The following is a 13,219-nucleotide window of genomic DNA, read 5'->3' as shown; positions in this document are numbered from 1 at the left end:
TGTGTATAGAGTTCTGGCAGACTCTCTCTGCATTATCTGGGGGTGGTTAAATAAACTCATATGATTCATATAACACCACTGGATGTCTGTATTAGTATGACATTTTTATTCCAATTCACAGCTGTAAAATGTATATATGACGGTACAGGGAGCTATGTGTGTATCATGATTTCTTCAGATTCTCTCCTCTTGAGGAAACATTCTTGTTACATATAACATAAACTTAGATTGTGGCAGCAGATAAGAACCAGAAGGCCCATAGGATCTGCCCATATTTACTTCAGAAGGTTAAGTTTAATTAGGTCTCAGGATATTGTTATGCCTATCACAGATATTCTAGAATTATCTTACAGTTTTTGTCCTTTGCTAGTGGAAGTCTATTTCATGCATTTAAACCATCCTATAATGAATTGTTTGTAGAAATATTTCCAGAAGCTGCTTTTCTGGTAGCACTTTTTAGTATATATATATATATATATATATATATATATATATATATATATATATATATATATATATATATATATATATATATATATATATATATATATATATATATATATTTTATTACAGTCCATTATTATTATTATCATTTATTTTTATAGCGCCGCCAAATTCTGTAGCGCTGGGTACAATGATAGGGGTATACAATGACAAAGATTTGTGATACAATACAAAACATAACAAGACTAAACAAATCTAGCACAGGAGGAAGAGGGCCCTGCTCCGGAGAGCTCACAGTCTATAGGTTTAGGGTGCAGAGACATAAGGTTGGGGTAGCTTGTTACATCGGTTGTATTTGCAGCAGTGAGTCAGGCAGTTCATGTACATGTATTAGTTTGGTTCGGATGCGGGATGGAGGAGAGATGGTAAGCCTCTCTGAATAGGTGGGTTTTCAAGGATCTTCTGAAGCTATACAAGGTTGGAGACAGTCTGATGGAGTGGGGTAGAGAGTTCCAGAGGACAGGAGCAGCACGTGCGAAGTGTTGGAGAAGGGAGTGGGATGTAGATATAACTGGAGTGTAGAGACGTAGGTCAGAGGTTGAACGAAGAAGATGGGATGGGGAGTATTTCACGATGAGGGAGGAAATATAGTTGGGAGTTAGACTGTTGAGTGCTTTGTAGGTTAGGGCTAATACTTTAAATTGTATTCTGGAGTGTATGGGGCGCCAGTGTAGAGACTGGCAGAGCGGAGCAGCTGATGTAGATCGTCGACTTAGGTGGATGAGTCCATAAAGGGATATAAAACTTAATGCAACTTCCCATAAAGAACTAGGCTACAAGTGGAGCTCTACTGAATGCAGGAGATGTATTATTTTGGTATTACACGTCATTAGTTATTTTTTTTTTACCATGAATGATAGCAGTTCACACCAGCCCTAATCCCAATGTAAAAATACACTGTCCAAACCCCACAACAAATTAACCCTTTAGCTGGCACTATAATATTACATAAACCCCCTTACACTAATGACCACTATTGCAAAAACCAGTCTACATTATTAACTTGTAAACCACCACAGCCATCATTGCAAACACACTACACAATTAACCACTAAAGTGCTACAACCTATTACAAAAACCTCATATGCTATTTACCCCTTAAAGCACCACAACCTCCAAAGCAACCCCCTACACTATTAACTGCTAGCCCCCAAGATCCCTGTTACTAATAAAAATACATTTAAAAAATTACTAAGAATAAAAAAAACTGAAAAACATAACTAAAACCCTATCTTGACATTAAATCACCTCTAAAAAAAAATGCACAAAAATGCCCTATAAGACTAAAGCCCCTAAAAAAGAAAAGCACATTGAATTAAAAAAAACCCTATCCTATAATGAAAGCCTTCTTAAAAAAGAAGAAAAAAACCCCCTCCTAAAACACCTATACTTAAAGGGACAGTATACTGTAAAATAGTTTTTCCCTTAATGTGTTTACAATTGCTTTTTTTACCAACTGCAGAGTAAAAAATTTATGAAAATTAGCTTTTTAAGGCTTATTTGTGTATATTAAAGCTTTTATTTTGTGTTTTGAAGCCACAGCCTAATAAAATAGGTTGAGCTTGTAGGTATAATCAGATCTCATTACTGTATCACATTGTGTACATATACCTGCTTCTTTATCTTATATCTGTCCTTAAAACAATCACCAATACTTTGAGAGAACAATGGAAAATCAACATTTTATTACCTTATCTCTGCTTTATCACACTGGGAGTGTAATGTTTCTGCTGGCTGTGTTTACAAAGCTTATCTATAGCTGGTACGCGCGGCCACAAACTTTCAGAATAGGTGGGGATACCACATGCTAAATTAACAATTTCAAATGCCAATATAAGGGTAAAGGAGCTACTTGTAAACAATTTAATACACTCCAGCAGGTAAAGTGGATCATTGGGAACAAATTAAAGGGGAGAAAATTTTTGAGTAAACTGCCCCTTTAAACTAAAAATCGCTAAAATACAGAAAAGCTTTCCCAGTGATTGCTAAGCCAATTTTTCAAAATAACAGTTTTAAATGCATTTAAAATACTTATTTTGTAGGAAAATCATTTGTAATCCAATTCTTAAATGGATCATATACCCACAGTATTACTGCAATATATTTGAAATACTGCAATGCACATATTAAATGATGACTGCATCAGTGGAGGCCCCTCCTTAGGGGCAGTGCCTCACAGTTTTTTGGGCAACACAAAATATATAAATACAAAGATAAATAAATGAATAAAATGTTATTGTAACGTGGAACAATCAAGTTACTAGTTTTTTTTTTGGAGGGGATGGGGTTAGTTTAAAATATTAATAAAAATGGCTATAACAACAACAAAAAAAGAAAATACTGTAAAAAAAAATTTGAGTCAAAATCTAAGGGCGTGTTTTGAAATATGCCCTGTCTGAGACTACTTTGCACATTCTCAGTCTGTCCCTTTAAGCAATTTCTGACCTCAGCCATTCAGATTCTTAATGGACATCTAAGCTCAGATCTCCTAAAGAAAAATGAAAAGGGCTCATTGGCTGATAGGAGGTGGGGTTATATGTCACACATCGGACAATCTAATTGCGGACACCTGTCTATGAAAAACAGCCCAGAGTTCCAGAAGCTGCAGCTGCAGGAAGTGTTGCTACAGTGGTGGCAATCCTGCCCCACATGTAAGATGCATACTACATACTCAAATATTTGTATGAGTGGGAGGAGTATATGTGGGATAGGGGCTACTTAACATCTAACGCTCTGTTGTAGACAATAGTCAGCACTCTTGGTGGCTAAAAATGGTACTTACAATTAAAATACAGTTGCTGTGGGCGTGGCACATATATAGGCAGGTTAAAGATTCATCATTTTGGGTGCAGCGTTTCATCATGGACAAATAACAGATAAGTGAGACAGCTGTTTTTTGTAACTTTTACGGTTGGGGCTAATCATTCAACTAACGTTCTGTGCCTAGGTACACACTTACTGGCAGTGAGCGGTACACATAGAAGACAGAAGAGACAGAACAGACTGTTACTATGCTGCTAGCGCTTACCATGTTGCTGCTGTTTGTTTTCCTCCGGTTCCGATCAGTTATTCTCTTGATGACTGTAGTTCTGCTAACATCCTCTGTTCTTGTCCTTTATTTATCTGGAGCTGACCAGGAGCATCTTTAGTAAAAAGAAGGAGGGAGCCTCGGGCAGCCCAGATAGAGCTGGACTGACAGCTGGATGTGGCCCTCCCTCTGGCTGCACTCTGCACATTGGACATGATTGAATAGAGGATGTTAGCAGAACTCCAGTCACCGAGACCATAACTTATAGGAACCAGAGGAAAACAAACACAGGAGCAACATGGTAAGTGCTAGCAGCTTAGTAACAATCTGTTCTGTCTCTTCTGTCTTCTATGTGCACAACACAACTGTAATCAGGTAGTATGGGACAAACACTCCAGTGTGACCTAAGGGCATTGAGTCCATCATAACAAACACGAATGACGAGTAATATAGGGAAGGGGAAGGGAAGACTAAAAAGAGGGAGATTAGGAGGTAAGAAGATTGGGAACATATACAGGGAAGAATACACAGACTAAACAGTACGACAGCCTACCCCTATAATATTTCTCAGAGTGCACTTCTCCATGTGTAGTCTGTGCATAAGTGATCTTCTTAATAAACAGCTCATATGAGTTATGACAGATAGTCTGCCCTAAATAACTATTCTTACTAGGGGTAAGTTCTTAACTTAGGAATCCTCTCTGATAAATAAAACAAAAATATTCCAATCAAGGGTATTGTGTCATTGCCAAAATTGCAAAAAACGCAAATCTCACAAAAGGCATCTTTCATTAATCTGTGAGTATCTTTATTGCAGATAACAGACCATGGCTAGGTTAAGCAGGGTTAACTTGTTTTATGGTACCTTTATATTATATTTTGTAGTGATGTGGACGCAGCCCTTGGAGGGTGGGGATTTATTTCAAGGGGTGGGGTCTAGCACCCCACCACCTTCAAAACTCACCAGCCATTACTGGACTGCATAATGATAGTTTACCTAGTTTGCTGCTCTTCAGCACAGAAATGAACAGTGAATTGCAAGCCCACAGTCTTTATGATACAGTATTTCTGTGCTGGCACGTGCACACCATTAAAGTATGTGGAGCAGGTAGTACAATATCTGATTGGCAAGGGTTTGAGGAAGGAGTGAGAACAGTTGGCAGACTAGGTAAATATGAACACAAGTGGGTGCTACAATGTACCTGTTTTATCAGTATGGTCTACACAGAGGGGCCGATTTATCGAACTTCATATGGAGCCTGCGGTCTAAATACAGCTGCTCCATAACTTGTCTGCCTACTCTGAGGCCGCAGACAGAAATCAACCCAATCAAATACGATAGGGCTGATTAACACCCCCTGTTAGCAGCCGATTGGCCGCAAATCTGCAGGGGGCGACATTGCACCAGCAGTTCACAAGAACTGCTGATGCAATGATAAATGCCATCAGCGTATGCTGTCGGTATTTATCAATGTGTGGTGGACATGATACGCTACATCGTATCATGTCTGCTCGCACATTAAAGGGACATTATACAGTAATATTTTCTTTGCATATATGTTTTGTAGATTATCTATTTATATAGCCCATAAAGTTTGATTTTGAAAAAAAATGTATAGTTTTGCCTATTTTTAAATAACATTGCTCTGATTTTCAGACTCCTAACCAATCCCCAAAGTTTGATGTGAATACCGTCAGCTACCTTCTTCAGCTTGCTCCTGTTTGTGTAAAGGGTCTTTTCATATGCAACAGAAGGGGGAGGGGGGAGTGTCTTATTTCCCACTTGCTGTGGGCTTTCCAGATAATTTTTTAACAGAGCTAAACTGAGAGTTTCTAAGTAAGTTTTTAAACTGTTTTATACTGGATTTTTATATCAGTATCTGTGCATCTTATTCTTTATAGTAGTGTCTATTACATGCAGTTATATGAAAATGAGTGTATACTGTCCCTTTAATAAATAGGTCCCAGAGTGTCTATAACATATCCCTAGAGCTTATCACCATATCATGAGATTGTTGTGGAATTTCCAATTTCATCTCAGCCATTGATGAAAATATGGGATGAAGTGTATAAATATATTTTGCAAAAACATTTTTAACTGTGTTTTGCAACGGTGTATGAAAACGAAATTTATGCTTATCTGATAAATGTATTTATTTGTTAACACAGTGAGTCCACGGATCATCTCTAATTACTATTGGGAATATCACTCCTGGCCAGCAGGAGGAGGCAAAGAGCACCACAGCAAAGCTGATAAGTTTCCCCTCCCTTCCCTCCAACCCCAGTCATTCGACCGAAGGAAAAAGAGAGAAAGAAAGTAATACATGTTGCAGAGGTGCCTGAGGTTTACAACACAAAAACTGTCTAAATAAACAGGGCGGGCCGTGGACTCACCGTGCCAAGAAATAAATAAGTTTATCAGGTAAACATAAATTTAGTTTTCTTTCTAATGACACAGTGAGTCCACGGATCATCTCTAATTACTAGTGGGAATTAATGCTGAAGCTAGAGGACACAGATGATAAGGGAGGGACAAGACAGGGAACCTAAATGGAAGGCACCACTGCTTGAAGAACCTTTCTTCCAAAAGAAGCCTCAGCCGAGGCAAAAGTATCAAATTTATAGAATTTTGAAAAAGTGCGTAGAGAGGACCAAGTTGAAGTCTTGCAAATCTGTTCCACAGAAGCTTCATTTTTGAATGCCTAGGAAGAGGAAACAGCCCTCATGTAATGAGCCGTGATTCTCTCCGGAGGCTGCTGTCCAGCAGTTTCATAGGCCAAACGAATTATACTCCTCAGCCACAAAGAAAGAGAAGAAGGCGTAGCTTTCTGACCCTTGCGTTTCCCAGAGAAAAAAACAAACAATGCAGAAGACTGGCGAAAATCCTTAGTCACCTGTAAATAGTATTTCAACGCACGCACCACATCTAGGTTGTGCAGCAGACGCTCTTTATGAGAAGAAGGGTTAGGACACAAAGAAGAAACAACAATCTCTTGATTAATGTTCATATCTGAAACCACTTTATGGAGGAAACCTAACTTAGTACGCAGAACTACCTTATCCGAGTGAAAAATAAGGTAAGGGGATTCATACTGCAATGCCAAGAGCTCTGATACTCTACAAGCAGAAGAAATTGCAACAAGAAACAAAACTTTCCAAGATAACATCTTAATATCTAAGAAATGCATAGGCTCAAACAGAGCCTGCTGAAGAACTCTAAGAACAAGGTTAAGACTCCAGGGAGGAGTAACAGGTTTGAACACAGGCCTAATTCTGACCAAGGCCTGACAGAAAGATTGCACGTCCGGTACATCTGCCAGACATTTATGCAACAAATTAGACAAGGCGGATATTTGACCCTTCAAGGTACTAGCAGATAATCCATTTTCCATACCCTCCTGGAGAAAAGACAAAATCCCAGGAATCCGAACTCTTCTCCAAGAGTAACTTCTGGATTCACACCAATACAGATATCTACGCCATATCTTATAGTAAATATTTCTGGTAACAGGTTTACAAGCCTGAATCATGGTCTCAATGACCAACTCAGATAAAATTAAGCATTCAATCTCCAAGCAGTCAGCTTCAGAGAAACGAGATTTGGGTGACAGAAGGGCCCTTGAAGTAGAAGGTCCTTCCTCAGTGGAAGTTTCCAAAGTGGGAGAGATGACATCTCCACTAGGTCTGCATACCAAATCCTGTGAGGCCAAACCGGTGCAATGAGGATCACCGACGCCCTCTCCTGTTTGATTCGAGCAATGACCCGAGGAAGGAGAGCGAATGGAGGAAACAGGTATGCTAGACTGAAATTCCAAGGGACCGCCAGAGCATATATCAGTACAGCCTGAGGATCCCTTGACCTCGACCCGTACCTCGGGAGCTTGGCATTCTGTCGAGATGCCATGAGATCCAGCTCCGACTGTCCCCATTTAAGAATCAAGTTGGAAAACACCTCCGGATGGAGTTCCCACTCCCCCGGGTGAAAAGTCTGTCTGCTCAAAAAATCAGCTTCCTAATTGTCCACTCCTGGAATGTGGATTGCAGATAGAAAGCAGTTGTGGGTCTCCGCCCACTGAATAATCCTGGATACCTCTGTCATGGCCAAGGAACTCTGAGTTCCTCCCTGATAGTTGATGTAAGCCACTAAAGTTATGTTTTACGACTGAAACCTGATAAACCGGGCTGAAGCTGAAGCCATGCCAGAAGAGCATTGAAGATTGCCCTCAGCTCTAGGATGTTTATGGAGAGAACTGACTCCTCCTGAGTCCATATCCCCTGAGCCTTTAGCGAGCCCCAGACTGCTTCCCATCCCAACAGGCTTGCATTCATGGTAACAATCACCCAAAATCTTTGTCTTTCTGACCTCTGTCAGAAATATTTTCATTGATAAGGAATATATTATGGTTCCCAAGAACACTACCCTTGTAGCTGGAATCAAGGAACTCTTTCCCAAATTCACCTTCCATCCGTGATAACGCAGAGTTTGCTTGTTGAAAGGATGGCACCTGGACCAGAATGTCATCCAGATAAGGCGCCACTGGAATGCCCCGCAAGCGGATCACTGCCAACAGGGCTCCCAGGACCTTTAAGAAAATTCTGAGAGCTGTGGCAAGGCCGAATGGAAGAGCCACAAACTGGAAATGCTTGTCTAGAAAGGCAAACCTCAGAAACTTGTGATGATCCCTGTGGATGGGAACATGTAGGTACACATCCTTTAAATCTACTGTCATCATGAATTTACCCTCTTTAACCTTAGAGGAACTTGTTTAGACTTTTGAGATCTAAAATTGATCTGAAAGTTCCCTCTTTTTTAGGAACCACGAACAGATTGGAGTAGAATCCCAGACCCTGTTCCTGCCTTGGAACAGGAACTATCACTCCTAGGTCGGAAAGGTCCCGGACACAGATTAAGAACGCCTCTTTTTTTATCTGGTCTACAGATAATCTTGAGGGCAAAAACCTGCCCCTGGGAGGAAAGGTTTTGAACTCTAGTTTGTATCCCTGAGACATGATGTCCACTGCCCAGGGATCCGGCATGTACCAAACCCAGGCCTGAGTGAAGAAAGAAAGTCTTCCCCCCACAAGATCCGTTCCCGGATCGTGGGCACTGGGCAGACCCTTGATGCTGACTTTGAGTCACAAACGGACTTCTTAGATTGCTTCCCCTTGTTCCATGGCTGGTTGGACCTCCAGGAAGGCTTGGACTGTTCCTGCTTGGCAGAGGGAGAGGAAGTTTTACCCTTGAAGTTTCGAAAGGAACAAAAATTACTCTGACGTCCCTTCTGCTTATTCCTCTTATCTTGAAGGACTAAATGACCCTTTCCTCTTGTAATGTCTGAAATAATCTCAGCCAAGCCCGGCCCAAACAAGGTCTTACCCTTGTAGGGAATCACCAGAAGCTTAGACTTAGGTGACACGTCCGCAGACCAGGATTTCAACCATAAAGCTCTGCGGGCAGTACTGCAAAACCAGAAATCTTAGCTCCTAACTTAATAACTTGTAGGGAAGCATCCGTAATAAAGAAATTGGCCAACTTAAGAGCCTTGATCCTATCCTGGATCTCCTCAAGGAGAGTATCTGTCTGAATAGACTCAGACAACGCATCAAACCAGTATGCCACCACACTGGTGATGGTAGCAATACACACCGCAGGTTGCCATTGCAAACCCTGGTGTACATACATCTTTTTAAGTAACCCTTCCAACTTCTTTTCCATAGGATCCTTAAAGGAACAGCTATCCTCTATGGGAATAGTGGATCTCTTAGCCAAAGTGGAAATTGCCCTTTCCACCTTGGGAACAGTCTGCTAAGACTCCATTATTGAGTCAGTTATAGGAAACATCTTCCTAAAGATTGGGGATGGAGAAAAAGGGATACCAGGTCTCTCCCATTCCCAAGCAATAATCTCTGTAGCCTGGTCTGGAACCGGAAAAACCTCCACGAGGAAGGAACGTCAAAGTATTTGCTTAATTTACTAGACTTCTTAGGGTTGACTACGACAGTCATGTCGGAGTCGTCCAAGGTGGCCAAAACCTCTTTTAGTAACAACCGGAGGTGTTCTAGCTTAAACCTGAAGGATACAACTTTAGCATCAGAAGAAGGGATTACACTGTCTGAGTCTGAGACTTCACCCTCACATGCTACCGAAGTATCTTCCTCCTCAGACTTCTGGGAAGGAACATTCGGACTAGCCACAACTGTGTCAGAAACCTTACTCACTGATTCCTTAGATTTCCTCTTGCGCTTTTGCTGCAGCATGGGAAAGGCAGACAGCGCATCAGTTACCGCAGAAGATATGTGGGTAGCAATGTCTTGCAATGTAAATCCAACCTGAGTGTGAGAGGAAGTGCAGTGCACTGCATGTGAAGATGATAAAGTTTGGGATATTTGAGGAGAAAGCTGCGGCATATCCTGAACAGCATCCGCCTTAGTTAATGATGGCTCAGATTCAAAAAGTCTTTCCCTGTAATGTAATGTTTTTTCAATATATGAGGGACAAAAAGGGATTAGGGGTTCCACATTAGAGTCAAAACACAAGCCACATGTAACGTTTTGCAGGACCTCTTGATCCATCTTTACTCAATGTGCAAACAAAATAAACGCAACTGCTTTATTTAGGTTTGAAAAATAATAACACCAAAAGACTTTACTGTCACTTTCAATTTTAAAAGTAAAAAGAATTTTCCTTTATTTTTTAATTACCACAAAAAAACAGTTCACTATAAACCTCAGGCAGCTCCCTCACCTCAGCACTCCTTGCTGAGGTGCCTACCTGTCCTCCTGTGAACCGGATTAAACTCTGACTACGATCTGGACTCAAAATCTAGCTGTTCAGAATGCCTACGATATAAACACGCTTCCTTAAGCAGAGACGCAGCAAAAATTTCACTCTGGACCAGAACAAACAGGAAGTGCTCCGGAAAGGCGCGCAACACTAAATTACCGCCTCAGAAACCTTCCTATTCGTGGACGTTCCTAACCAGAAAAGAAAACGACCGCCATTACTATCAAATGCTAGAGCCGTTGCACACAGTAAAAAACACACTGCCTCTGTTCCACAAAGTCTGGAATGAAACCGGAACAATTAACTAAAACTGAGTCTCCAGAGGCTTTGCACTCAGTAAAAAAAACACACTGCCTCTGTCCCACAAAGTCCGGAATTAAACCGGAACAATTAACTAAATCTGAGCCTTTCCAAAAGATTGTACATCCCCAGTGCCTGCACACACTGCCTACTAAAACCCTATTAACCCCAAATAGGATTATTAGTGCTTAAGGTCCCAAAAACAGACTCAACTGATAAAGTGCCATATTATCTATGAGAAAATAAAACTAGGCACTTACCTGAAGATCAATCTGCCCGGCAGTAGGGCGGCTCACATGGTATGAGAGGTCATCTCCCTCACATAGACCCATGGGAAATATAGGAAATACTGAATAATCCTAATTATGCTTACAGGATAGGTCAGCAACAACTATTTGGGAGGCGCAGTGAGGATTATACCCCACAAGTTCCCAATTGCTTAAAAGCCACCACTTCTTTACTGAAGAGATTGACATAGACTACGGCTAAACCCCAGGAAGGAGCAGATCAAACTTGCTCTGCTTCAAAATAATAAAATCTTGATTGAAGAATCTTCTTTCAGACACCTAAACTTTACCACCTCCTTGCTTTTAACGTAGGCAAAGAGAATGACTGGGGTTGGAGGAAAGGGAGGGGATAATTAACAGCTTTGCTGTGGTGCTTTTTGCTGCTGACCAGGAGTGATATTCCCAATAGTAATTAGAGATGATCCGTGGACTTTATTTATTTATTAAATTTATATTATTTGCTATGTAAAATACCTCTTGCAATGCAGGAAAATGGGGTAAACAAGAAGTTATTTGGGTGTGTTTAAAATGTTCTTGCAAGTTTGGATATAACAAAACTCTCTCACTCTTTGGTAGGGGTGGATCTAGAAAAGAAACATTTGCAGCAGACACTTAAATACCCTGCAAAGCTCTGGTGAAAGGAGGCAGAGAGGCCCATGGGTTCAGTAGTGGGTGTTCTGTGAGTGGAATCATGCTGGGGGGATGTGTAAATGCATATGTTTTTGAACATAGTTATTTATAGTGTAGGGGGAGCTGGGAGGTCTGAGGGCTTGTATAGAGGGGAAGGGACCTGCTGGGGCAGAAGGTTTAAGACAGTGGAGTGCAGCCTAAAATATTGGGGTGCACCCTTGAACAACCCAATTTAATTGCCACTACTCTTTAGTCTGGAAAACCTCAATGCTGCACCTTGCCATTAAAAAGCTGATGAGGTTGACTGGAGTAGCTTATTAGGCAAAATACACAATATAAGAAATTACATTGCTTTTTTTCTAAGGTACCAATCCATTAAAATTATGAAAAATGCAGATGTTTGTGCATTTCAGTTTTGATTAAAATGTCCCATTATTAATAGATACACTTTACCTCATTGGATTTATTGTTGAGTTACAAGGTTTATTTCTTTATTTTCAAATTATAGCTGTAAGATAGTTAAAGGGGCATAATACTCATATGCTAAATCACTTGAAAGTGATGCAGCATAACTGTAAAAAGCTAGCAAGAAAATATCCCCTGAGCATCTCTGTGTAAAACATCTCTATTTAAAAAAGGAAGTTATTTTACCTCAAAATTATTCAGCTCACCAGAGTAAGTGCTGTGTAAACAGTTATATTGCATAAGCTATCCAGCTTCAAAAAAATATATTAAAAAATAGCAAATCAGCATCTGCAGTGTTGGGGTAATGCTTTGCCTCTTTCTGCGATCTCATGAGATTTCACTGAAATCTCATGAGATTTTATTGAACTGAATAGGAAAATCACATGACTGTGCCTGCACATGACAAGTCCTGTGACAAGCATCCTGAATGGCTGCTTAATGTCTCTTTACAGTGGAGTGTGAATACTATAAATTTGAGGTAAAAGATCTTCCTTTTTCACATAGAGAGGTTCAGGTGATATTTTCAGCTTTTTACAGCTCTGCTGCATCACTTTCATGTGCTTCAACATTTGGGTATTATGTACCTTTATGGTTAGTTGTAAGCTCAGAGTGGCCTGTAAATATCACTGCTTTTAACTATGTCGACTATAATGAACCATAATATGTTTGTGTTGGTATCTAGATCCATGACGGATCTCACTTGAGCGCTAAGCCAATGGTGTGCTAACCAATGTTGCACAAGTAGTGGAGTTCTTCATTTAGTTTTGTGTTCATTAATGGAGTTCTAAATTTTACATCAGTATTTTTGATTGAACTTGAGCACAATACTTAACTTACAATGCAGACCCCATGAACGCACTAATAGTGGTCCCTGCAATATCCATTAAAGTATAGGGAGATTTAAAAGGTTTTAGATGCAATAAGATGCATTGCTAACATTTTTCACCATCAACTAGATTGTGCATTATACTTTGAACAAGGTTGCACAAAAGGTAATTCACCCTGCTCTCCACTTGTAATTTAGCCCTAAAGTGTAACATTACTTGATATAGGGCTAGATTACAAGTTGAGGGCTAATTTATTGCGCACCCATAAATGAGCAAATTTGCCCGTTTACAGGCGCGCAATAAATATCCAGCTGTTACAAGTGGCTGATTATTGCTACCACAAGCTCATAGTAGCAATTAGCGCTCAGACAATTAACCAGAGATCAGATTCTGG

The sequence above is a fragment of the Bombina bombina genome, chromosome 1, assembly GCF_027579735.1.
Source record: "Bombina bombina isolate aBomBom1 chromosome 1, aBomBom1.pri, whole genome shotgun sequence".
NCBI classification, from domain to species: Eukaryota; Metazoa; Chordata; class Amphibia; order Anura; family Bombinatoridae; genus Bombina; species Bombina bombina.
Note: the sequence above shows the minus strand (reverse complement) of the source record.